Source organism: Balaenoptera physalus (assembly GCF_965194825.1).
Source record: "Balaenoptera physalus genome assembly, chromosome: 1".
NCBI classification, from domain to species: Eukaryota; Metazoa; Chordata; class Mammalia; order Artiodactyla; family Balaenopteridae; genus Balaenoptera; species Balaenoptera physalus.
In genome coordinates this window covers 190,879,716-190,903,338 of record NC_138882.1, presented here as the reverse complement: position 1 = coordinate 190,903,338, position 23,623 = coordinate 190,879,716, and the positions used below count along the sequence as shown (strand labels likewise).

At 55.2% G+C, this 23,623-nt stretch overlaps 1 protein-coding gene and 1 long non-coding RNA gene across 17 annotated transcripts in view; one reads left to right on the top strand and one right to left on the bottom strand.

The window, feature by feature from the left end:
• Nucleotides 1–23,623, top strand: part of CAMTA1 (calmodulin binding transcription activator 1) — an 899,438-nt gene that overhangs the window by 648,381 nt on the left and 227,434 nt on the right. The gene's annotated exons all lie outside the window — the stretch shown is intronic.
• LOC309663736 lies at nucleotides 3,064–5,767 on the bottom strand. The gene is made up of 2 exons (XR_014265432.1): nucleotides 3,475–5,767; nucleotides 3,064–3,392 (listed from the first exon to the last, which is right to left on the bottom strand). It is a non-coding gene; the product is annotated as an uncharacterized lncRNA (long non-coding RNA).

The following is a 23,623-nucleotide window of genomic DNA, read 5'->3' as shown; positions in this document are numbered from 1 at the left end:
CGAGTCTTGGTGACAAGTTCCGTGTGTGGACATCAGCCCTCGCTTAGGCCTCCGGGGACACCTAGCTCGTGAAGTTGGCCTGCTTGGGGGTGCTGTAGACTCTGGTCCCCCGACGTGACGTCATAACTGCTTTTACCACTGTTACTATTTCGGTGACTCCGGGATGCAGGTATTCCCAGGTGAGACACATCACACACCCCAGACTCACTACAAATAGTTTTAGCTAGACAGGTATACGTAGATGTGCGCAGGTGTACGCAGGTGAACACAGGTATACATAGGTGTGCATAGGTGAATACAGGTATGCACAGGTGTTCACAGGTAAACATAGGTGAACACAGGTGTGCACAGGTGAATACAGGTATACACAGATGAACACAGGTGTACACAGGTGAGTACAGGTATACATAGGTGTGCACAGGTGTGCACAGGAGAACACAGGTATACACAGGTGTGCACAGGTGAACACAGGTATACACAGGTGAACAAGGTGTGCATGGGTGTACACAGGTGAATACAGGTATGCAGAGGTGAACACAGGTGTGCACAGGTGAATACAGGTGTGCACAGGTGTGCACAGGTAAATGCAGGTACACACAGACATCACTGCTCCTCTCACTTCCCCCTCAGTTCATCTGCTTTCTTCTCAGGAAAGCATTCTGGGGGTCCTGAAGGAGACTTCTTGCCATCCCCACCCCACCCCCCAAATGGACAGGACTTCCTGGGAGCTTTCCCCTCTCCTTTTCCGGACACACAAGTGTCCTCCTTGGATATGTGTCTCGTTGTCCTCGCCCCTTGCCCACCTCCCATTCTTTCCTCACCCCTCACCTCCAGCTTTCCTCTTCATCCTCTGTGCCATGATGGGGCTGTCTCCAGTTCACCGGTGACCTCTGCATTGCAAAACCCAAAGGTCACCTCACTGCCACCCGCATTTTTTGGACCTCCCAGCAGCACTTACCAAGGTTGGCCATCTCCTCTTTCTGGAATGTTCTCTTCTCCTGCTGCTGGCTATCTCCCTCACTGCTTGTTCTTTACAGATCGCACCCCTTTTCCTCAAGCCCTAGATCTTGGAATGTCCCTGAGCTTCCTAGGCCTTCCCTTCTCTATCTTCACCATCTCCTTGGGTCCTCTCACCTGGGCCCATAGTTTCACATGCCAGTTTTATGCCAATGACTCCCACACGTATAGCTGTACCCTGACCTCACCAGTCAGCGCCTTACTTTTAAACTCAGCCTTCTGTGCAGTGGCCCCTCCTGACGCCCCACCTAATTTCCCCTCACTCTCCTGCAAACCACTCTGCCCCCACAACAAACATTGTATTATCAAATGTTCAACATAAACGGAAAAGTTGAGAGAATTTTACAAGCACCCTATACCAACCACCCAGACTCTCTCAACATTTTGCTATATTATCACTTACACGTCCATCTCTCCAGAAATCCGACTTACTTGTTTTTCATGCATTTCAAACTAAGTTGCAGACAACAGTACACCTCCCCCAACACGTACTGGAGCAGAGTACGCATGTCGGTAACCAGAGTTCAATATTTAAAGTGCAATTCTTTTTTTTTGCTTTGAAAATTTACACACAATGAAACAGTTGGATGCACAAATGTTAACATACTAGTTGATGAGTTTCCATCAATACGCGCACCAACAGAACCCAGGCCCGCATGGAGATTTAGACTATTACCATCACCCCAGAAAGTTCCCTCCTGTCCTTTCCCAGTCGGTCCCCACACCCATGTCCCAGAGGTTACCATTGTCCTGTTTTTTCCACCATGGATTAGTTTTTCCTGTTCTAGAACTTCATACAAATGGAATCATCCAGCAAGTACTCTGTTTTTCTTTACTTTTTTTTTTTAAATTTAGGCTGCGCCGGGTCTTGGTTGCGGCGTGCAGGATCTTCGCGGTGGCATGTTTAGTTGCGGCATGTGGGCTTCTTAGTTGCGGCTTGTGGACTCTTAGTTACGGCATGCATGCGGGATCTAGTTCCCCGACCAGGGATTGAACCTGGGCCCCCTGCACTGGGAGGGTGGAGTCTTACCCACCGAACCATCAGGGAAGTCCCCCAGCAAAAGTAAGCTCCTCAAGGGCAGGGGCATTATGTTGTGTTTGGCGCCTAGAACCATGCCTGGCACCGGAGTCCGTATTTGTTGGGTGGTGTGAATAGACTTTATCCACATCCAGAAGGCAGGCTTCAGGGCTGGGTCCCCATTTCCTGGGGATGATCCCAGACCCTCCCATGGCAGTGCCCAGGCCCCAGCTATGCCCCACAAGGACAAGCATCAGACCTTGGTAAAGAGATCAGGATGGATGGGCCTTCCGACAGCACAGCCCTCTCCCTCCTCCCCGCCGTCCCTCCTGAAGGCTCGCTCTTTACACGGCCTTAGTTTAGAGAGTACGCCCTGGAAGGGTTACCCTGGGGGCGTGAGGCTGGAGAATTCTGTGGGAGGTTAGCTTAGAGGATGGAGAGGGAAATCCAGAGCAGAAAGGTTTGTTGATCCTGAGTTGCTAAAAAATTTCTTAACTTGAAGACAGAGTTCTCAGAAAAACACTGTCAGTTGCAAAGAAATTAGCTCCCGTGGGTCTCGTTTTGCCCTCTCTGTTGTTTCCCTGCTGCTGGAGGGCGGGGGCTTCAGGAGACCCCCGGGGGGCATCCTCAGCTCAGGTCCCTTGTCTGGGTTAAAGTCTGAGGGCAGGTGGCAGGGCACAGCTGCTCCGGGAGCCCACGTCCCTTTGTCACCGAGGTGATCTGATACATAGGCAACATATGTACGGGTCCTTTAATCCATTTATATTTAAGGTAATTATCGATATGTATGTTCTTATTGCCATTTTGTTAATTGTTCTGGATTTGTTTTTGTAGGTCTTTTTTTTTTCCTTTCCTCTTTCGTTCTCTTCTCTTGTAATTTGATGACTATCTTTGGTGTTGTGTTTGGATTCCTTTTTCTTTTTCGTGTGTATATCTGTCATAGATTTTTTCATCTGTGGTTACCACGAGGGTTTTTTTTTTTTTTTTTTAAGATCTCACTATTCTTTTTTTGTTTTTAATTAATTAATTTATTTATTTATTATTTTTGGCTGTGTTGGGTCTTCGTTTCTGTGCGAGGGCTTTCTCTAGTTGCGGCAAGCGGGGGCCACTCTTCATCGCGGTGCGTGGGCCTCTCACTATCGTGGCCTCTCTTGTTGCGGAGCACAGGCTCCAGACGCGCAGGCTCAGTAGTTGTGGCTCACGGGCCTAGTTGCTCCGCGGCATGTGGGATCTTCCGAGACCAGGGCTCGAACCCATGTCCCCTGCATTAGCAGGTAGATTCTCAACCACTGCACCACCAGGGAAGCCCACCATGAGGTTTTGATATAGCTATCTATCTATGTATCTATCTATCTATCTATCTATCTGTATCTATATCTATATATCTATATCTATCTATCTATCTATCTATGTATCTATATATATATAGATATATACACATGATGGTTTTACGATGCTGGTCTCTTCATTTCAAATGCATTTCAAACATCCTGCCCTTGTACTGTCCTCCTCTCACGATGACTGGTTTTGATATCATACCTGTGTGTGGATGATTCGCCAAGGCCCACCCCCAGTCATCCCGGGGGGACATGTAAGCCCTGCTGGCTTATCAGGGTGCATCTGACAGCCCAAGAGGGCTTTGCTGTTCTGAAGTGGAGCCAACCCCATGGCAGCTGCAAGGTGTCAGCTCCCCTTAGGCTTGGCCCAGCCCCTTACAGGTAGTAAGTACTCACTTAGTCATGGGCTGAAACATCACAGACCCTGGCACCTGCTTCAGGCCTGACCAAGCAGAAGAGAGAAGGCCCAGCCACTCAAGACCCTGGACTCGGTGTACCAGGGCCACCACCAGCTCATCTGAGAGATGACGCAGGGTCCGTGCTACCCCCATGTCCCCAGTCCTGGGCCAGGCGTGTGCGAGAGGTGGGTGAGCACCGGGCTGGTGGGTGCCTGCACCAGGGCCCAGCCTTCTGCCTGTAGGGAGGCACTGGAGAGTCCCTTCCCCCTGGTGGGCAAGGTCACCAGGCTCCCCAGGAGGCCGAACCTCTGCCCCAGGGAGGCCTGAAAGGGCCTCTCTGCCAGTCGCCCAGCTTTGAAGCAGCTATAAGGGCCAGGGGCTTGGTGGTCATGCTGACCTGGGTTCTAACCCTGTTTCTTTTTTTTTTTTTAATTGATTTTATTGAAGTATAGTTGATTTACAGTGTTGTGTTAATTTCTCTTATACAGCAAAGTGATTCAGTTATACATATATATATATATATATATACATTCTTTTTCATATTCTTTTCCATTATGGTTTATCACAGGATAGTGAATATAGTTCCCTGTGCTACACATTAGGACCTTGTTGTCTATCCGTTCTATATATAATGGTTTGCATCTGCTAAGCCCAAACTCCCACTGCATCCCTCCCCATGCCTCCTCCCCCTTGGCAACCACAAGTCTGTTCTCTATGTCTGTGAGTCTCTCTAACCCTGTTTCTGAAGCCACGTGGAGTTGTGGCTTGAGCCACACCTTGAGTCACAGAACCCATAACCTGGGGCTCAGTTTCCTCACCGAGAAAGTGGTGCAGTGCTGTCGTAAAGATTCAGAGATTCTATAGCGTTTTGTATTGGGTCCATCACAGGCCAGCGCTCCGCGAACTGTGGTTTTTGTTACCACAACTGTTACAAACCCAGTACTCACCCCACAGATCCCCGGCCTTGGGTCCTTCCCTCCCTGACCATCAGCAGAGTTTCACCCTCTGCCTTGGCCATGCCCCTGTCTCTGGCATTCACAGCCGAAGCCCTTTGCTGAGCCTGGGTCCACGCTCCCCGTGGAACGTGCCTGTCCCAGCTCACTCCAGCAGAATCCCCAGAGCTGCCCGGACCTGGATCCAGATCTTTCCGTTGCCTCTAGGAAGCTAAGGTTGAGAAGTCCTGCCCCAAGATCTCCCCCGCACCCTGAAGTTCAGCCCCACCCTTTCCGGGCCAATCCCTCCCTGCCTGGGACTGAGCCCCTAGCCCTTGTGTGCCTGCATCCACAGCTGCAGTCTGCTGTGTGTCACCCACGTCTCCTGTCCCCATCACACCCCCTCGCTCTGGGGCGTGTCAGAGCAGTCAGCTGCACCGCCCCAGGGGAGAGAGGGAACGAGGCCCACCTCCCGACAGGCACCACCGTGCTGACAGCCCCAGAGATGCTTCCTGACACACTGCCACTCTCTGCTTCCTGGGAGCAGCTGCCTTTGGCGGTGGCTGGGGAGACGAGAGGGGCTGGAGCCAGGCCCGGGAATGAATGGCATGGCACCTCCTCAGCCGATCCCTGATCCTGAAAAGTTAAGCAGCGTGAACAGCGCGGGGCAGAGAGCTGCAGCAGACGGAGGGTCCCTGGGGGCTGGAGGCTGGGCGGGCTCTGAGGTCTCCCGTCAGCATCAGTGGCAGGATCCCGGGTTGCTGGGACCCTGGGAGGCTCTGAGCGGCCGGGTGGAGAGGGGTCCAGGGGAGTAACCCTGACTCTGCAGGAGGGGCTCCTCAGGCACCAGGCCAGGCCCCACTCGACTTGGGAGGTTTCAGCTTCATTGGGAGCAGAGCCCCAAAGGCCTCAGAGACCAGCTGGCCCTACCCCTTTTCGTAGGAAAGCTGTTACCCAGGGAGGTTGGAAGACTTACCTTGGGGCACCCTGAGTTACGGGAGGAGCTGGGCTTGAACCCCGCTTCCCGACGGCCAGGCCACGCCTCTTTCTAGGACACCCCTTTACGTGGAGACTATGGGTGACCCACAGCCTTTTAACATTCCAGGCCGCCTCCCAGGCCACCCAGGCATGCAACTCAGCCGCCAGCCGTTGGTGTCTGATCAGAGGATGCAGGCTCACAACATCAGCCTGAGTCGAGCTTAATTAGATCAAAGACCATTCTGCTGCCAGAAACAGATCGCGTTTTCAGACCCAGAAATGATGTTGGCATATAATCCCTGTTTGGCATGATGATTGCCTCTTTGGGAAGGAGACACACAAATGCTCCCTCAGTTGGTGTGGCCGATTGAGAGAGGGCCAGATTTTTGTAGGTGTTGAGATGTTGTCCCATAATGCCGTGGTGTGCTGGTAAATGTTTGACAACCAGCTCCTGGGGGCGGGGATGGGGGCAGCAGGGGACAAAAACAAATTCCTCATGGGTAACATTTGCCAGTTTCCATGGTGTAAATACTCCTACTGTAGCCGATCTCAGGATTCCAATTTGATGTCCATTGGTTACAACATTTTTTTAAATTTTTTATTTATTTATTTATTTATTTATTTATTTATGGCTATGTTGGGTCTTTGTCTCTGTGCCAGGGCTTTCTCTAGTTGCGGCAAGCGGGGGCCACTCTTCATCACGGTGCGCGGGCCTCTCATTATCGCGGCCTCTCTTGTTGCGGAGCACAGGCTCCAGACGCGCAGGCTCAGTAGTTGTGGCTCACGGGCCCAGTTGCTCCGTGGCATGTGGGATCCTCCCAGACCAGGGCTCGAACCCGTGTCCCCTGCATTGGCAGGCAGATTCTCAACCACTGCGCCACCAGGGAAGCCCTGGTTACAACATTTTTGAAAATCTAACAAGCAGCTCTCACAAGCCAGCTCAGCACACCACTGTCATCTCAGTGTAGCACAGACATGGGGACCGAAGCCCATGTCCCACGTCATAGGACCTGTTTGGGCCTCCCCAGTCCTTGCCCACGACGAAGGCTCGTGCCTTGTAGAATAAAAGACAGAGGCTCCCACTTGAGTTTCCACGGGGACAAGTTAGATGCCACCATGGAGATTTCTGAGGCCAAATGACATCTTCCTTGGGCATCGGAGACCTGCTTCCAGGGTGGTCTCTGTCCCCTTTGTGTTTGTCACAGCTCCCCAGACCTTCCAATGGAATGCCAACCCCAGACTCCAGGCTACCCTGTCCCCCCCGCCCCCATGCCTGGGATGACTCAAGTGGACCTTTCATCAGGGTCATGGCAATACTGCTCTTGGGTCCCACTTTCATGGTTAAAGTTGCTTCCTCCCCAGGGCTCCACCTCCCAAGGCACCGTCCTGCTCTCAAGATCTTGCTTCTCTCACTCGAGGCAGGAGCAGGGGCTTCCCTGCCTGCCTTCCCAGCACACCCAGGCTATGAATTCGAATCCCAGGTCTGCCGGTACTCCCCTGGGGAGTAGCCTAACCTCTCCGTGCCTCAGTTTCCTCACCTGCACAATGGAGATGATAACAGTACCTGCCTCTGGAGGTTGTCGGGAGGAAAAAAAAGCCCCAACACGCGTGAAGCACTCAGCCTGATGCGTGGCACATAGTACATGCACTCAGCCTGATGCGTGGCACATAGTACATGCTCAATAAAGAGGAACCTGTGGCAGCAATGACTGTGCTCTGACACACAGCCACCCGCGCCTCCAGGTGTTCCCCACTTCCTGTAGCAAATGCACAAGGCCCCCCAGCAAGTATCACCTGCTCTGCAGTCTCCTCGGGTTAACCCATGGAGCAAAACAGTTGTGGTGACCAAGCGGGGACTAGGAGGCCGGCACTTTGTGGGGTAATAAACCTTCACTCGAGGTGGAGCCACGACCCCGTAGCTCGGGGGCCAGGATAAGCCATATCAGAGTTTTAAGGCAAAAGGAGACATCAGTGATTCTCATCCTGTTTTTACTTAAAATGTTAGCATTTGGTTCATCAGAGATTTTTGCATTAATTTTGATTTTTTTTGAAAAGTTGCATTAAAATAGCATTTGTCTCAATGATGAGTGTTTTGGCTGCCGTCTTAAATTCCAACCCGAGGTGCATGACCCACCCATTGCCTCACCCTGGTTCCAGCCCCGTCCAGGACGTCCACTGAGGACCAGCCTGTGCTCGCCAGTATTGCTACTGGGGTGACTCGAGAAAACTTGCGAGAAGAAACTGCATTCAGATGCCAGTGCTAGAGTGGCCCAGAGGATAGGGTAGGTGTCCGAGCCTTGGCTGAGGGACAAGGAGGGAAGGACAATAGAGAATGTCCCCAAAGCTGCACTTTCCAGGGCATTCGGAGCCAGTGCCCCAGCATGGGGAACCCAGGCGCCTGGCCTGTCCTCAGTCCTGTTAATTGCCTCCCATTGGGGCTCTTGGCTGCGATTCAGCTGGGCTCTTCTCAGCTGTCCATACATCACAATTCTGCCCCCAGACCCGTCTCGGGGCCTCTGACCTATTTCCCAGAGCCGTGGTCACTTTCTCTTACCTCCCCACACTTCCCCCAGGGAGATCAGACCACAACAACCTGCCTTTTCTTCTGGGATCTGCCCATCCACCATCTGACTCTCTCTAGACAGTCATGGTTCAACCTGGCCCAGGTGACCAGAGCCTTTCCGCAGACAGATCTGGAGGTCCACAGCCATGTGGAGGCTAGGCCCAAGTGCTGGGCGTGCCCCTGCTAGGCTGGGGTGCAAGCTGGGGTGGCCGGGGTGGGTGCAGACCCTGGTCTCCAGCACCCACTCCAAAGTGTTCGAATCACCCCCCAGCTTCACTCTTCAAGCCTCAGGGACAAAGGGACCCGGGGAGAGGGGTGGAACCAGAAACTGCAACTCGGCCTTGTCCTCCCAACCTTTCTGCCCATCTCATCACACACACACACACACACACACATACACGCACACACACACTGATACACAGACACACAGAGATACACACATACATACACACACACTGATACACAGATACACAGAGATACACACATACATACACACACACTGCTACACAGATGCACCCACACACATACACACAGATACACGGATACACAGAGATACACACATACATACACACTGATACACAGATGCATGCACACACATACACACAGATACACGGATACACAGAGATACACACATACATACACACTGATACACAGATGCACGCACACACATACACACAGATACACGGATACACAGAGATACACACATACATACACACACACTGATACACAGATACACAGAGATACATACACACACACACACTGATACACAGATGCATGCACACACACACACAGATACACAGAGATACACACATACGTACACACACATACACACACAGACACACCGATGCACGGATACACACGCACACCCAGAGATACTTCACCCCCTGAGAAGGACCAGCCTGCAGGTGTAGCGCCCTGACCTCGTCTCCACCGAGCGCGGGAAAGGAGGCACCCAGGTCCTGCCTCAAAGACCAAAATGCTCCACGAAACGAGAGTTTTCTCTCTGAGGTTTTTATACATTATTTATTAACACGCAGGCTATGTTTCTCTCAGAAACTGGCTTGAAAGGCTGGTATGGGTGGAGGGGGTGCGGTCTGCGAGCGGAGCCGCGGCCGCGGCTCTGTGTGAACGTGACCCCGCCGCGTTCTCCGTGTGAACCCGAGTTGACAACAGGCTGCGCAGGGCCACGCGGATGATGGGTGGGGCGAGCAAAGCGGACACAGCGCGCTCCTGCTGCTGTGATCACCCAAGCTGGGGAGGCGGACTCGGCAGCCACCAGAGGCAGATGCAGGGAAAGTGCTCGGAAGGGTCAAAAGCCCACCGGGTTTACAAAATCAGGCCGAGGGAGGGCTGTTGCCAGCGGTCGGTGTGGGAGCCCCGGGGGAGGAAGAGGGCTGGCAGCTGCGGGGAAGCTGGTCCCACCTGCGGCTGCAGGGGGTCCTCTGGGGCATCAGTCTGGCCCCTAACCCCATGCTCAGCTCTCTCCCTCCGGGGCCATTAAAGGACACAGCCAACAAGAGGCGAGCGTCTTGGGCAGGAGAACCCCCCTCTTTGCCAGCCCTCAGGAGCATCTGTGCAGGTGCAGAGTCTGCAGAGTTGTTGAGGGGGAGACATTGGAGGGGAGCGACACGCCCCCCCCTTTCTCCTTCTTGCCCCCACGAAGCACAGGAATGCCCTCTGAGGATGAAAAACAGAGGCCCGGAGGGGCTGGACCCACCCAGTGTCCCACAGCTCCTCCCTGCGGCCAGGCAAAGCCTAGACCCACGTGCCTGCCTTCTGGTCCGGTGCCCCTTCCCCTGGACGGGCCACCTTGGCCAAGCCACCGAAGACCTGTGCCTCCTCTCGGGAAGAGGACAGGAAAAGAAAAAGCTGTCAGCTCCTCGCTAGGCCTGCCCAGGGCCTCTGCCCAGGTCCGGATGGCTTTTGTTTCCCTAAGCGGCCTTCTGCATTGTCCTACCACAGATCCCGCGAGCCTCTCCTGCCTGTGCCCGGACAGAAGCCAGAGAACGGTTCCCAGCTGAACGTGGGCTCTGCAGTCCACAAACCCGAGAGCTCCTGTGAGCATGTCAAGGCCAGGTCCCCGAGAGTGGTGGTCCTCAACAGCCACGCTCACAGCCTGAAGGCCAGAACTCCTGGGGTTAGAGGTCATGGGCCAGAGTAGGCCTCACTGGCCCAGACCCCAGGGCAGGGGCCTCCCCTGGGGCCCTATGGCAACCCTGTCCCCTTCCTGACACTTGTCCAGCACTGTTGGTACAGCCTCGTAAGGATCGTGTCTGGGTGACTAAGGGGACCCCAGGAATGTTGGTCCTGGAGATTCCCTCACACGTGTGGCCAGCTCTCCTCACCTCTGGGGTTGCTGGAAATCAGGTCCAAGTGCACACTTTGGACTTGTTCATCGTCATGGAAATACGCTGTATTCCCAGCTCTGGAATGGAGGAATCAGTTCATGCTAGCAGCAGAGGCCCAGAATGTGCTTTTGCTTTCCCGAGGCTCCAGGCTGGAAACCTTCTGTCCTTATTCGCTCATTCATTCATTCATTCACTCATTCACCCCTTCAGTGGGAGTGTTTATTCCTCCTCTATTCCTCCGAGAAAAACCCATCACACACCTCCCGTGTTCTGCCTGCCGTGCTGTAGACACCTGCCCCGCGTGCCCCTGGGTGGAGCACCGGATGGAGGTCTGCCCGCTGTCCGCGTGGTGAGGAGTTGGTCAGGGAGCTGCTTTCCATCCCCGGTGCCAGGAGACGGGAGACACGGGCCCAGGGGCCGTGGCTGTCTATGACCGGAGACCGAGTCATGGGGGGGGCTCCTGACCTTTTTCCACTATTGACATTTCTCCTTGGTCACCCAACCACATGACCTGGGGCACATTTTTTATTCTCTTGGCCCTTTGGTTCCCCTGTCTATAAATGGGTGTTATGAGACTTGTTTTGTAGGGACCTTGTAAAAATTTCATGAAATCGCCTACATAAAGCTTAGCGCTAGTAAATGTTGGCTCCTTTGGCTTCTCCTTCCACATGGCCTTGTGGAAGTCCCCTCCCCTCTCTGGGGGCCCCCCCTCAATGGTGGCCTTAGCTTGGGAGAGGAAAATGACACCCTACCATCCCCCAGCCAGGCTCCTATTTGTCCTATTCAGCTCTCTGGACGGCATATTTTACAGTACTGTCCAGAAGAGCTCGAATAAACTCACAGCCAAGGGGTCTTTCCTGGGGTCTTTGTGGGGGAAGGACAGAGCTGTCAGGGCCTGGTAAGGCTACCCCTAGAGAATCCACAGATCAGCTCCACCCAGGGTCACTGAGCTGCCTGCTAGGCTCTGAGATCTTGTTTTTAAATGCACTAGAGGAACTCACTCTTCAGGCATCAATGCACCGTGCCAGGTGCTGGGGACACAGGGATGACCAGGCAGATGGGTACCCTGCCCTCTGGATACTTACAGTCCGGGGGTGGCACAGAGAGCACACATGCTCACGGGAGCCCAGTGGGATTCCTTTAGGAAACAAAGAACGGCCCCGGATGTATGCATTTTGCTGACACAGGCTTTCGCGTATGGAGACTCTCTGAGAGGAACCATCCTCCCGAGGCTGGTGTGTCGGCGGGGCGAACCCAGGCCCCACCCATCTGGTCCTCCACTCCTTGCAGGGCCAGACAGGGCGGCTTCCACCCCAAGGGCCCTCGGTTGACATCCCGTGACCTAGAAGAGGTGGCCACATGTCCCTGCACACTCCTCCATGCCTGGTCCCCCAAGCAGAAGGGAGAATGGGTGCTGGCGTCATCCGCTTGTTTCTGGCTGCTCAGCACACAGGGTGACTTTCAGCGGCTACGAGAGGGCACCTGGCCCCCAGTGGAAAAGTTCACATGCTCCTTGCTGGACCTCACGGGCCAGCCCCACCAGGCGTCTGAATGCGAAGCCCTACCCCGCCAGCCGCTCCACCCAGGGGATGCTTTCTCCTCTGCAAGTGACCCGGCGTCCTGGTTAATGTCACAGAGGGCTACAGGGGTAAATAGTTCTTCCCCTAGACCCAGAATCAGACTCTCCTCCTACCTCTGCTGTCGAGCTTCCCTTGCTGGGCTTCCTGGCTTCGTATCTGCTCATTGGACAGTTTTGAGAGATTATTTCCGTAAGAGATGCAAGTTAAAATGGGCAGTCACTCTGTCGAGTATCGATCCTCCAGGAAGCACGACCGTTGGCCTCAATGAAGCCGAAACTGTAATTACCCAGAGCAGGATTAAAAGCTGCCCCTCCACCTGGTGAGGGGCCGGTGGGACCAGAGGTATTGGTGCCAAAGTGAGTCCATTTCCTGTTGGGGTCTGCGCTGCAAGATGCTGCTTCCCGCAGGGGGCTTCTGATCTAGTTGTGAGGATAGGGTGTCCTGAGCCGGGTCCTTGGAGATGGACGTGGCCTCCTAAGGCACTGCAGGTGGAGGTACCGCCCTCACCCGGCTAGGACACTCTTCCCTGGGGAGACCTTGAGCCCTCCAGGCGACGATATAACCCAGAAGCAGTTCAGACCTTCCTGTTTCAGTAGCAAAGGCACTTCCTTCCGTGCACATATCTCTTCACCCAAACAAGCGAGAACCCATCAGCTCGGATCCATTCCACCCACTCAGGCTTTCCTCTGTGAACGTCATTTACTTTGAACATGTGCATGTGTTGCTTGTTTGTTTGTTTGCAAATAACCTAATGGAAAGTCCTTTTATTTTCTTTCCAAAACAAAAAGGAGACCATAGCACACGTTCCATCCACACATCTGAAATCCTCTAAGTTTTTCTTTATAGCACTTCCATCTGCATGGCATCCCAAGAGGTCAACCTGCCTTTGCTTGAGGCGTTCCAAGCCTGACCCACCCCGGGCAGAGGTAGACTGGCTCCATCCTTCCAGTGTATAAAGACGTCTCAAGGAGACTTGTTCATCTTAAGGGCAAAGGTGGGCGCCTGCTCTAACTTATTGCTTTCACAAACACAAGCAAGAGGGGAAGGCTGTTTCCAGCACTTTCTGGGAATGGCCAAAAATAGCCCCGAATCCCCCATGTTTGGGTTTAGAGTAGACACAGAGGGAAAATGGTCCCTGATATGTTCGGCTGTTTAAAATAGGCCTTGGGTATACATTGTTTTGGTCATTAGTTAACATATCTGTGTGGGGAGAAAGGGAGGGAGCTAAATAATTACAAGCACTTCAGTGATTTTTTTTTTCTACTGACTAAGGTTAAAATGAATAGTGTTGATCCGTTGCCCAGGCAGTAGGCTTGTTAAAGGAAATGGTATTTAAAATGATTTTTGAGCCAAAGCAATTTGGCTGCTCCAAGGCGTCCTTTATCTTTTGCTTTCAAGAGGATAATAATATTTAAAAACGAAGTCACTCATACCATTTCCTGTCGGGAAGCCAGCTCGGTGATGGGCAGCTCTTCCTCCGGGTTTGTTTACTGGTTCCATGACGGAAGATGGAGGCTTAATGTACTCCCTGCTGTGAGCCCCCTGTGTTCCGACCAAACAGAGATGCACGCTGTGGTCCAATCCGTGTCTTTGGCGAAGTTCTTTGTCGACATTGTTAGTGTTGGACTTTCACCAGCTTGGTTTGAGCTTCTGAACTGGAGGCTCGTGACAACCAGCTGGTTCCAGGAGCTGAGCAGACGCTGGGCTGCTCTCCCACTGGGCTAAGGGGTGCCTTTCCCACGGTGACGTGGTGCGTCGCCTAGTTGGAAAGGTGCAAGGCAACCTCCTGGGTGGCGGTGTTGTTTGTCATCCAAGTGAGTAGGGCTGGAGCAACCCACTCCCCTTTTATTTTTTTTACTTTTTTAAATAAATTTTTGTTTATTTGTTTGTTTGTTTGTTTGTTTATTTTTGGCTGCGTTGGGTCTTCATTGCTGCGCGCGGGCTTTCTCAAGTTGTGGTGAGCAGCGGCTACTCTTCGTTGCGGTGCGCGGGCTTCTCATTGCGGAGGCCTCTCTTGTTGCGGAGCATGGGCTCTATGCACGTGGGCTTCAGTAGTTGCAGCACGCAGGCTCAGTAGTTGTGGTGCGTGGGCTCAGTAGTTGCAGCACGCAGGCTCAGTAGTTGTGGCTCGCGGGCTCTAGAGCGCAGGCTCAGTAGTTGTGGCGCACGGGCTTAGTTGCTCCGCGGCATGTGGGATCTTCCCGGACCAGGGCTCGAACCCGTGTCCCCTGCACTGGCAGGCGGATCCTTAACCACTGTGCCACCAGGGAAGCCCCCCACTCCCCTTTTAGAGTGAGAGGCAGACAAGCCAACTTCCCAGTGAGTGGGAAGGAACAGAAGGTTCCAGAAGGGCCTGCTCTGCCCTGGTCCGGGCTGGGCAGGGCTTACGTGGGTAGCATGCGTGGAGGCTCAGAAGAGCTGGTTCCGCCTTTTGTGGTCCTGGGATCCTCAGCTCAGACATGCCTATGAGCTGGGGGCGGTCCACCCACCTGCCTCCAGCTCACAGGAGCCCAAGGCAGTGTGGGAGGCAGCAAAGTGGCATGGAAAGAACTTTCCACAGCAAAAAAATGGAGAGGACAACACCTACTCCTCAACGTTGCCCGGTGCCAGGCACACAGCAGTGGACCCACACGCTTTAGGTCCTTCTCTGACCTTCCTTTTATGACCCATCCCCCAGGGAACAGGTGGGGCCGCTTCCTGACCCACGTCTGGCCACAGAAGGAGCCCGTAAAATGCAGGAAGGTGAAATGAGGACGTTTCGGGGAGTCTTTGGTCTTGCTGGGTGTGTGCTTTGCTCAGCTCTGAGGTCACCTGGCACCCAGAGGTGGAGAGCTGCTGAGGCCTCAGCAGGGACAGAGGAGCCCCACCTCCACCTCCCAGGAGGAAGGCCTCTCTCCTCCCGCCTCGTAGCAGGTGCTCGGACCCTTCCATCCTCAGGCCAAGTGGGGTAATGTAGGGTGGTGCTCCGTTGGTGCATTTTAAGCACACATCCAAACCCCGTTCATCCTGCCTTTGATGGGGAGGTGGCCTTCTGGGTTTTTCCTTCACGAGATGCAGATTTAATGCACTGTGATTTTTCTCCAGATCTGCTGTTTAAAAAAAAAAAAAAAAGGCAGCATTAAAAAAGCAACTCAGAATTTCTATTTGCTCAGGGAAAAAAAAATCTGCTTGCTATTCAGGCCCTAGATTTTCCTGGGAGATTAGTGTACTTGCTCGCCAAGATGTTAGCTGAAGGAAAACACATTTGCTGTAGATCAGAAATATTTATCCTTTTCTGGGCAGAAGATCCGAAGAAGAACTTCATCTGAATGTATAGCACCTGGAAATAAGAATGCATTCAATCTCCCGAGCTGCGGGCACCCGCCAGAAAGACTGAATCACCAGGGACGGTGGGGGGGGAGGTGTGCCAGGCAGCTCAGGAAGTCTCTGGGGAGTTGAAACCGTGAACTTGGTCGAACGAGGCTGCTGGGATCTGGGGATGTGTAGGTCAAGGGTCTAGAGGCTCAGGTCCCAGACAGGAGCCAGGGGATCAGCTGGATGGAACCCACAAAGGAGAGCAGTGAGGGTCCCAGAGCCCGGCAGCCCAAGCTTGCTTTGTCCTGGGGTAGCGAATGTTGACCCTGCCCTGCTTTCTGTGCCCTTGGAGCCAGGTCTGGGGCTGAGCACGGTGGGTGCCTGGGGCCAACCCCACTCCTGCTTCTTGACAAGAGAGAAGGAACCCCAGCTTCTGTTGAGCTGCATGCTGTCACCCAAAAGGACGGCCCCCATCTTGTAACACCTTTCAAACTTCTCAGACTCTTGTCTGATGGCTACAGAAGAGTAAGAGATGCAAACTCATCAATAATTTAAAATCTAATCATTGTTTCCCCCGGCAAGCCTGAATCCTGGTGAGAGGCAGAGAGACAGGAGAGGGTTTCAACGCCTACAAACTGCTGTTTGGCAGTTTTTCTCCTTTGGCTTTGTTACTCCTCCGTCATTGTTATTAGGGCTCGTTTGATGCCTGCGGTTGCGCTCTGGGTTACTTGCAGGGAGGGTCCGGTTCAGGCCATGGGTGGGGAGTGGTGGGAGAGTGGTGAGGAATTCCTTGGACGTCATAGCCCCTTCTAAGATCATTTGTCTCTCGGGACCCAGGTTTCCATTCATAGAAGTGGCTTGCCTTGACCACCAGCCAGCATCTGCCCTGCTTGGCCTGGCAGGGCCTGAGTCCCAGGCTGTTGGGCCCTTGACATCCGGCCGCTTGTTCCGAGGGCCAGCGAGGCCTGCTGGCATAGCAGGGGTGGAAGCAGCACCCTAAGCGCTTTGGCCCCTTCCAGGCAAAGTAGGATCCACCGCGGAGTCTCCATGAGCCCCTGGCAGGGTGTGAGGTGAAGATTCGAGAGTCTGTCGGGGAGGTTTCTGCTACCACGGCTTCTGTTAACCCGAAGATCCTACTCTTCCACGTGGAACCCCCTAGATCTTGTTCAAACAGAATTACTCTCAGAGCTTCTCAAGGATAACCCAGCCCAGGAAAGACTGCAAATTCTGGGAATTTATGGTAGTGCTGCTTGTTTCCAGTTTTCTATTTTGGTCTTGTTCAGAAGTGCCTCCTGGCTATAATTTAATCTCAGGTAGATGAAAGCTCCTTTCTTCCCTCTCAGAACTGTGGAAACACTTTCTCTCTCCCCTGGGCCGGGGCCAGCTCTCTGACCCCACCCCCGGGAACCAGAAGGGGGCATCCTGAGCAGAGCTGTCTGGACCCAGAGGGATGACTCAGAGCAACGTGGTGGCCTGGTCTTTGCACGAGGTCGGCCTCGGACGAGTTGTCTGAATGGGCCGGGGCTTCTTTGTACTTGAAAAGCAGACACGCAAATTTGTGTGTAGGACTTTCCAGGTGTGGGGTGGCCTGCACCCAGCACGTGGGTGTGGATGTGTCAGCCCCAGAGTGCAGGGGTGGTGGGCTGTGGTGTGCATTGGCCGTGACCGTGAGCCCAACACAGCCTGCAAGCTCTGGTGCATTTGGTTACACGTATGTGCACATGTGCATCCGTGTCCCCGTGCAGCTGGCAGGGGGCCGTAACTCACGGACTGCAGCGTCTCCTCAATACCCTGGTGACTGCCACCGTGCCGAAATGTCACGGCCACCGCAACATTTCCTTGGGAACTGATCCCCAGCATCTAAGCCAGACCGTGCTCGTCTGGTGTCGGCCGTAATTACAAAGCGGGCGCTTCGGGAAATGAGGGCAGAGAGAGGGCGGCATCCCCGGACCCGTCTCGTCGTCCCCGTTAGAGGAAGGCGCTTGGGAGGTCATGCCTTCCGTCCTTCTGTCTCCCAGAAGGCTGTCGTCCAGCTTTCCTCCAAGCACAGAAGGAAGGAAGCTCCTTCTGCCTCAGCCCCTCCCCCATCACCCGTCCTCCACGTGGTCAGGAAGCTCAGCCGCAGGCGGGATGCAGCCCAGGAGCCTGTGTCCTGAGGGTCTGCAGAAACATAGCCGCGCTCCCTTCCTGGGCTCAGCCTGGGGAGGAAGTAATAAAGTCAAGCCAGATGCCACCCCCAGGAGCCCCAGGACCAGGACAAATGGCCCAGCCCACCAAGGCCACTGTCCATTCAGTTTCATTAAATCCGTCCCCCAAGACAGGCAGGAAGAAAAATGGCTGCAGCTTCGCCTGAGCCCGCTCACCTGAAGGGCTCCCTGAGGGACCTGTCAGGCTGGAATAGCTACTGGCACCCCCGTCCCCCCAAAGATGGAGCCTCCATCGGGCCTACCCCCCATCCCATCAGCCGCGATGCTGGTCGTGGGCACCGCCTTGTCCCTGAGGAGGCCTGGAGCCAGAAGCCAGCACCTCCCTGCATGTCAGCAGCTCCCCCAGGGACCAGTCCCTGGCCTGTCGCCCCTCCCGTCCTCTGAGCCACCCATCCTCACTCACTAGGGAAACCTGGACAGTCACAGCCCGTGTAGACAACAAGAAAGACAACCCTGGCCTGTGTGCCGTCCACACTTGCTGGCACGCTGCCTCCTGCCCACAAATCACCCTTGGTTGGTTTATCCTGGCGAGTTCTCAGTGTGATGCTGGTACAGAATCTCCCGCTTCGTGCGGGCTTTCCATTTGTACTTCTAATACTTCCGTGAGCTTCATCGCTTTCATTTTCCCCGCTGTACCTTATCTCAAGGGACTTACCTCTTTGGGGAGACAGCCACACAAAGTCAGAGCCCAGAAGAGAATTTTAAGAGAACCCATCCAGGAGGGCAGAGGACAGCCGGAAATGCACCTTAATGGGGGAGGGGGGGGTGGAAATGTCGTTTTAATTCCAGAGCATTCCACAGAGTGGGTCAGTCCCAAGGTTCAGAGGCAAAACGCTGAGGCACAGACGGACGTGAGCAGCCCACCCCCAGCCTGGGCACATGAGCCCGAGGGTGTGGGGTGACCCTCTGGGCAGGCACCCCAGGCTGTACCCTCCATCTGCAGCGGTGGCGGCAGCAGCCTCTCGTGGGTCTTCCTTCACTCGGGTTACTGCCATGCTCGTGGTAGCCCGGCCTCAAAGTCAGAGGTGAGGGCCGGCTCATCAAAGACCGAGGGCTCCTGTTGGCTTTCCCTTCCTCTTGTGGTTTGCCATTAGCTTCAGGGAAGAGGAAGCAGAGAGCCTGTTTTCTCTGTCATCTTAAAGCAGCAAGTCTGGGTGGTGCTGCAGCCCGGCGGAGAGCCTGCGGTCTCTGCAGACCCCAGGAAGCGTCAGGGCTTCAAACCCCGATGGCCAGACACAGCTGACAAGAGGAGTCCCAGGTGGAGACTCTGGAAACCTGCAGCCCAGACCCAGAGCCATCCCCGGGGTGCAGGCGGGAGCTTCAGGGCCAGGACTGCCTCACATACACCTCCCAGGAACGCGAGCCCTCTTGCAGGGAGCTGGTTGGCGCCCACCTGCGGTGTGCGCCATGGTTTGCCGGCGGTGCTGGCGATGCCCGCTGGAGAGCTGGGAACTGAAGCAGCTGCACAAGCAGATTCCGGAGCGTCCTCCGAGACCCTCCGGAGAGGATCTCCCTGGAAAGCCCTCCGACCTGCCCTTCCAGCCAGCAGTCATTCCAGAGTCAGGCCTCAGTTTGAGAAAAGCCTAACAGAAGGGCTGGCGGGGAGGTCGATTGTTTGCCGGGATGAAATCACAAGCGTGGGCCTCGGGTCCGTGCAAGATGAAGGGAGAGGCCTGAGAACAGTGATCTGTTACCCGGATCCCCAGACCAGATGTGTCCTCCCAGCTGCAGGCCTCCTCGTGACTTTTGTCTTTTAGAGCCCGCCGGAAAGAGCGGGCTTGCTGAAGACATCACTTTATGGCCTTGTGCTCGGTGGGGTGTGGGTTTTGGTGGGACAAGGAGACAGAAATTGTGCAGTCAGCCCTGGAGGCTGGTGTGTAGGGTGGCCAGACTTAGCCAAAAAAAAACTGTGGATGCCCAGTTATGTGTGAATTTCAGATGCAACAGATTTTTTTCATTAGGATAAGTATATTGGACACAATGTTTGGGATATACTTACACTAAAAATGGCTTCGTTGTCTCAAGTTCAACTTTAACTGGCATCCTCTACCTTATCTGTCGACCCGTCTGCTCGGGGCTTTTCTCTTTGCCTCGTCCTGCTTTCCCATCCCTTTCAGCACTGAGTAGAGTTTGGTGATTATATGATAAACAGACACCTACAGGAACCCAAACTCCTCAGCTGCCTATGGCTCTGTGGGGGTCTCCACGTCCTGCAGAATCTCCCCTGAGCCCCTGGGGCCTCCAGCTAAGGGCTGGAGCAAGTCTGTGCCTCTGGAGGCTGCCAGGAGGGCCGGGAGGAAGCCAGGCGTGACCCCCAAGCCCCTTGGGAGGAGAATGCCAACAAGGAGGCTGGTGGGTTTCACTCTGGGCTGGAAACATGGTGCAGCAGTGAGGAGAGGTTGCCAGGACAGGTCCAAGGTCCACGGAAGCCTTGAATGTGGGCTGGTAGGATGCAGAGTGGTTTCTGCCCCACCTGTTGGCAGGTGGAAGGGAGGAACCCGCCCCTCTGGAGCCTAGTTCTTGGCTTCCCTCCAGGCCCTGGCCAAGGACAAGCCGAAACCCAGCCTCTGTGCAAAAATAAAAAAGTGGCCTTTGAGAAAGTGTGTCCTCTGCCTCAGGAAGGAACATTTGCAGTCAAGTCTGTGCATGGAATTTTTATTCCTCTAACACAGCCTAGGCAGGATTTAGTACACAAGTTCTCCAGAGGAAATGCATTCACTAAAAATTTGATGGGCTCCGGCAGCTCTGCAGAATCTCCTTACAAATTCCACGTGTTTCTTTGGTCCCTGGTTTGGGCAGGAGCCCACCTCCAGTCTGTAAATGACCTCTTGAGCGGGAGGTCCTTGGAGCAAAGACCTGTCCCCAGCCCCCTGCTTCCCCGGGAGGCACAGGGTGCGGAGAGGGGAGCGTCTCTGAGGAGGAGCTAAGCCCCAGGCCCTGGGAGCTTGGGGAGCCGCGGCCCTCATAACGAGATGAGGACATAGGACGCTCCATGGGGATCCGGTGTGTACGAAGATCTGAAGTCAGTGAAGGAACAGAAATGAATTTACTGGGGATCGTGGGGAAGTGTAATAAATTTTCATTTATTACCTTTGGACGCTTCTCATTGCTCAGCACTGAGAAAAGCAGTTCCGAAGCTGGAGATTCGTGCACGGCTCCTGCTCGGCCTCCTGTGGGTCACGCTGGGCACAGATGAGTTTGGAGGGGAAATCGTGCTGGAAGCCAAGCTTCCGGAGGGCGAGGCAGCCTCCCAGTAACCCCTCTGTTCTCGGCTCTTAGTCCGGGCCTGGACAGAGGGTGAGGCCAGAGGGCGTGTCAGAGGAAGAAGGAAGGGACTTCCCTGGCGGTCCAGTGGTTAGGACTCTACGTTCTCACTGCCAAGGGCCCGGATTCCATCCCTGGCTGGGGAACTAGGATCCCACATGCTGCATGGCGTGGCCAAAAGAAAAAAGTCTGTTTAAAAAAAAAAGGAGGGAGGGAGGGATGGCCACGTGTGTGCCCCGGGGGATAGGGGGGCCTGCTGGTCACTCTCTGGCTCGTTAGGAAACCCCAGGCCTGACCCCAATAGCCCTGGCCTTCGTCCTGGTAAGATGGTCTCCAGTCATTGGAAAAGGCTCCCGACCTCTGCTGGACGGCAGGGCGGGGCTGGGGACCATGAGCAAAGTCTGCAGCACGGAGGGCCCTCCCGCCTGGGCCTCTGCTGCAGAAAATGCGCAAAGTGTCACTGGAGACGGGGCATAGGAAGTGAAGGGTGTGCCCACCAAATGGCTCTGAGGTCCCAGAGCACAGAGTGATTTTCCTGCAGAGCCAGTCTGCCTGTGTGTCCTGCAGAAACACAACCAGCCCAGGTAGAGGCCCGGGGAGTTGGCCTGGGTCTCCCTGTGGCCCGGCCCCTCGCTGATGCCTCACTGCCTGGGAGGGACCAGTCGTCACCCTCACCCACTGCTCCCAGGGGCAGATCATGAGAACAACGCGTGGGGAGGACGCGGAAATGGGTTCTAATCTCAGACCCGGCGTCCCCTGGGCAGTCCCCAGCGAGGAGATGACTTTCTGTAGCCCATTTACACACCTGTGAACATGCCGTGGGACCGCGTGTAAAGACGTACCCGGAGCCGAGCACGCGGCCAGGCTCCTTCACAGCTGCTGTGCCTCCCGCTTATCGTCTATGAGCTGTGCTGGGTGAGGATGCCAAACCCAGAGCCGCGGGCCGCCCCAGGCTTCCCTTTGGGGGCCAAGGAACCGTCCCAGCTTTGTCTCTTGCGGGGGTTTCCCCTCTCCAACAGGGTCCAGCAAGGCTCGTGGTCACTTAGGTTCGGCTCCCTCAGGAGGTGGGGAGGCCGGGCTGTGTGGCGTTGGCTCTGGTTAACCCACAGGTTAGGCGTCACCCGAGATGCTCACCGCGGTCCTGGCAACACGTCCTGTCCATGTTCCCCGAAGGTGTGATCCGTCCAGACCTTTTCACGTCCCCTCCCCTGAGACGCCTCTGCCTGCCCTCCTTGTGTCTGTGGGGACAAAACCATGGCGGAGACGGACCAGGACCAGGGCCAGGGCCGGCAGGGGGAAGGGCTGGGTGGAAGTAGGGAATAGGGGGCGCCCAGGAAGGAGAAAACCAGGTGATGGTGACGTGATCGGGAACTGCCAGACCCCAGAGGTCTCGAGGATTTCCAGGCATGGCCAGAGGGGGCCTTCTGGGCATGAGAAAGCTGCTCCCCACAGCCCACATCCCGCCACGAGTGCCATCCAGCAAGCCAGGGAAGTGGCCGCATCCCAGGACTTGGGGTGGCAAAGCACACTGCTGGCGGGGCCCCAACTGCAGGGGGCCCAGCCCAGCCGACTGAGGGGCCCAGGCAGTCAGCCTCCCAGGGTCCACATGGCTCTGCTGCCCGGGATCCTGTGGCCACAGTCTGTCTCGGCTCAGAGAAACCACCAGGTGTGGCTCCTGGTCCCCAGCTGTGGGGAGCGTGCGGCTCCCAGCCGTCCTCCTCCTCTGCTACCTGGGCTTGGCCTCCGAGTTCACCGGTGCCTAAGGCTCAGCCTTCCCTGTGGCATCCCGGGACCCGATGAGCTAGACAGACGCGTGTCAGGGAGGGAGGGGACCCAGACGGGGCTGCACGGCCTTGTTCAAGCAGCACAGGCGCCGCAGGCCACCCACTTCCAGTGTCCTTCAGAAATTCACCTGGTCTGTCTGCCAACTAACTCCAGCACACAGAGCCCGAGCTTCTAGCCTTTCCCACGGCTGTGTGAGGTGGGCCCCACCCACATGCTCTACCTGCAGGAGCGCAAAAGTGGGGATGCACCAAAGACAGTCCACATTTCTGCAGTAGAAGGTGAGCAAGGTCAAGAACATTCTAGAGCCCTGGTCCCTCATCTCTTTCCTGCCCCAGTGCAGAGACTGAAGGTGATCCGTGGCCAGCAGGAATAGCCATCCTGGTCACGTCGGGGAGCAGACCAGACTCTCCTAGGGGACTCGTACATTCCAAACAGTGGGCCCCTGGGGACATGCATATCCATGTCTCACCTGCCCCCCTCCCCTCGCCCAGACTCAGAACCCCTGGGGGAGGGTCTCAGCATGGTTCAAATCCTCCTTCACAGGTATGCACAGGCTCACACCAGCCTGCACCTCAGGAGACATAATAATATTCATGTACAGAGCAGATCCACACATGTGGGAACACACACCCAGGTGCACACATGCTCACCTGACACCCCCCCCCCACACACACACACGTGCACACTCCTGCACCGATGCTCACACCTGCCTCTGCCCTCACCTCACCTGCAGCAGGAGCCCGCCCAGCCCCTCATGCGACCCTCATCCACCTGGAGCTGCTGGAACTGGGGGCCAGCTAGTGGGAGGAGGGGAAGCCCCGGGGGCCCAGGGTCCTCTGGCTCATGGACCACCCCAGCGGAAGTGGGGCCTCCCTCTAGCCTCTGAGGGCTGCTGGGAACAC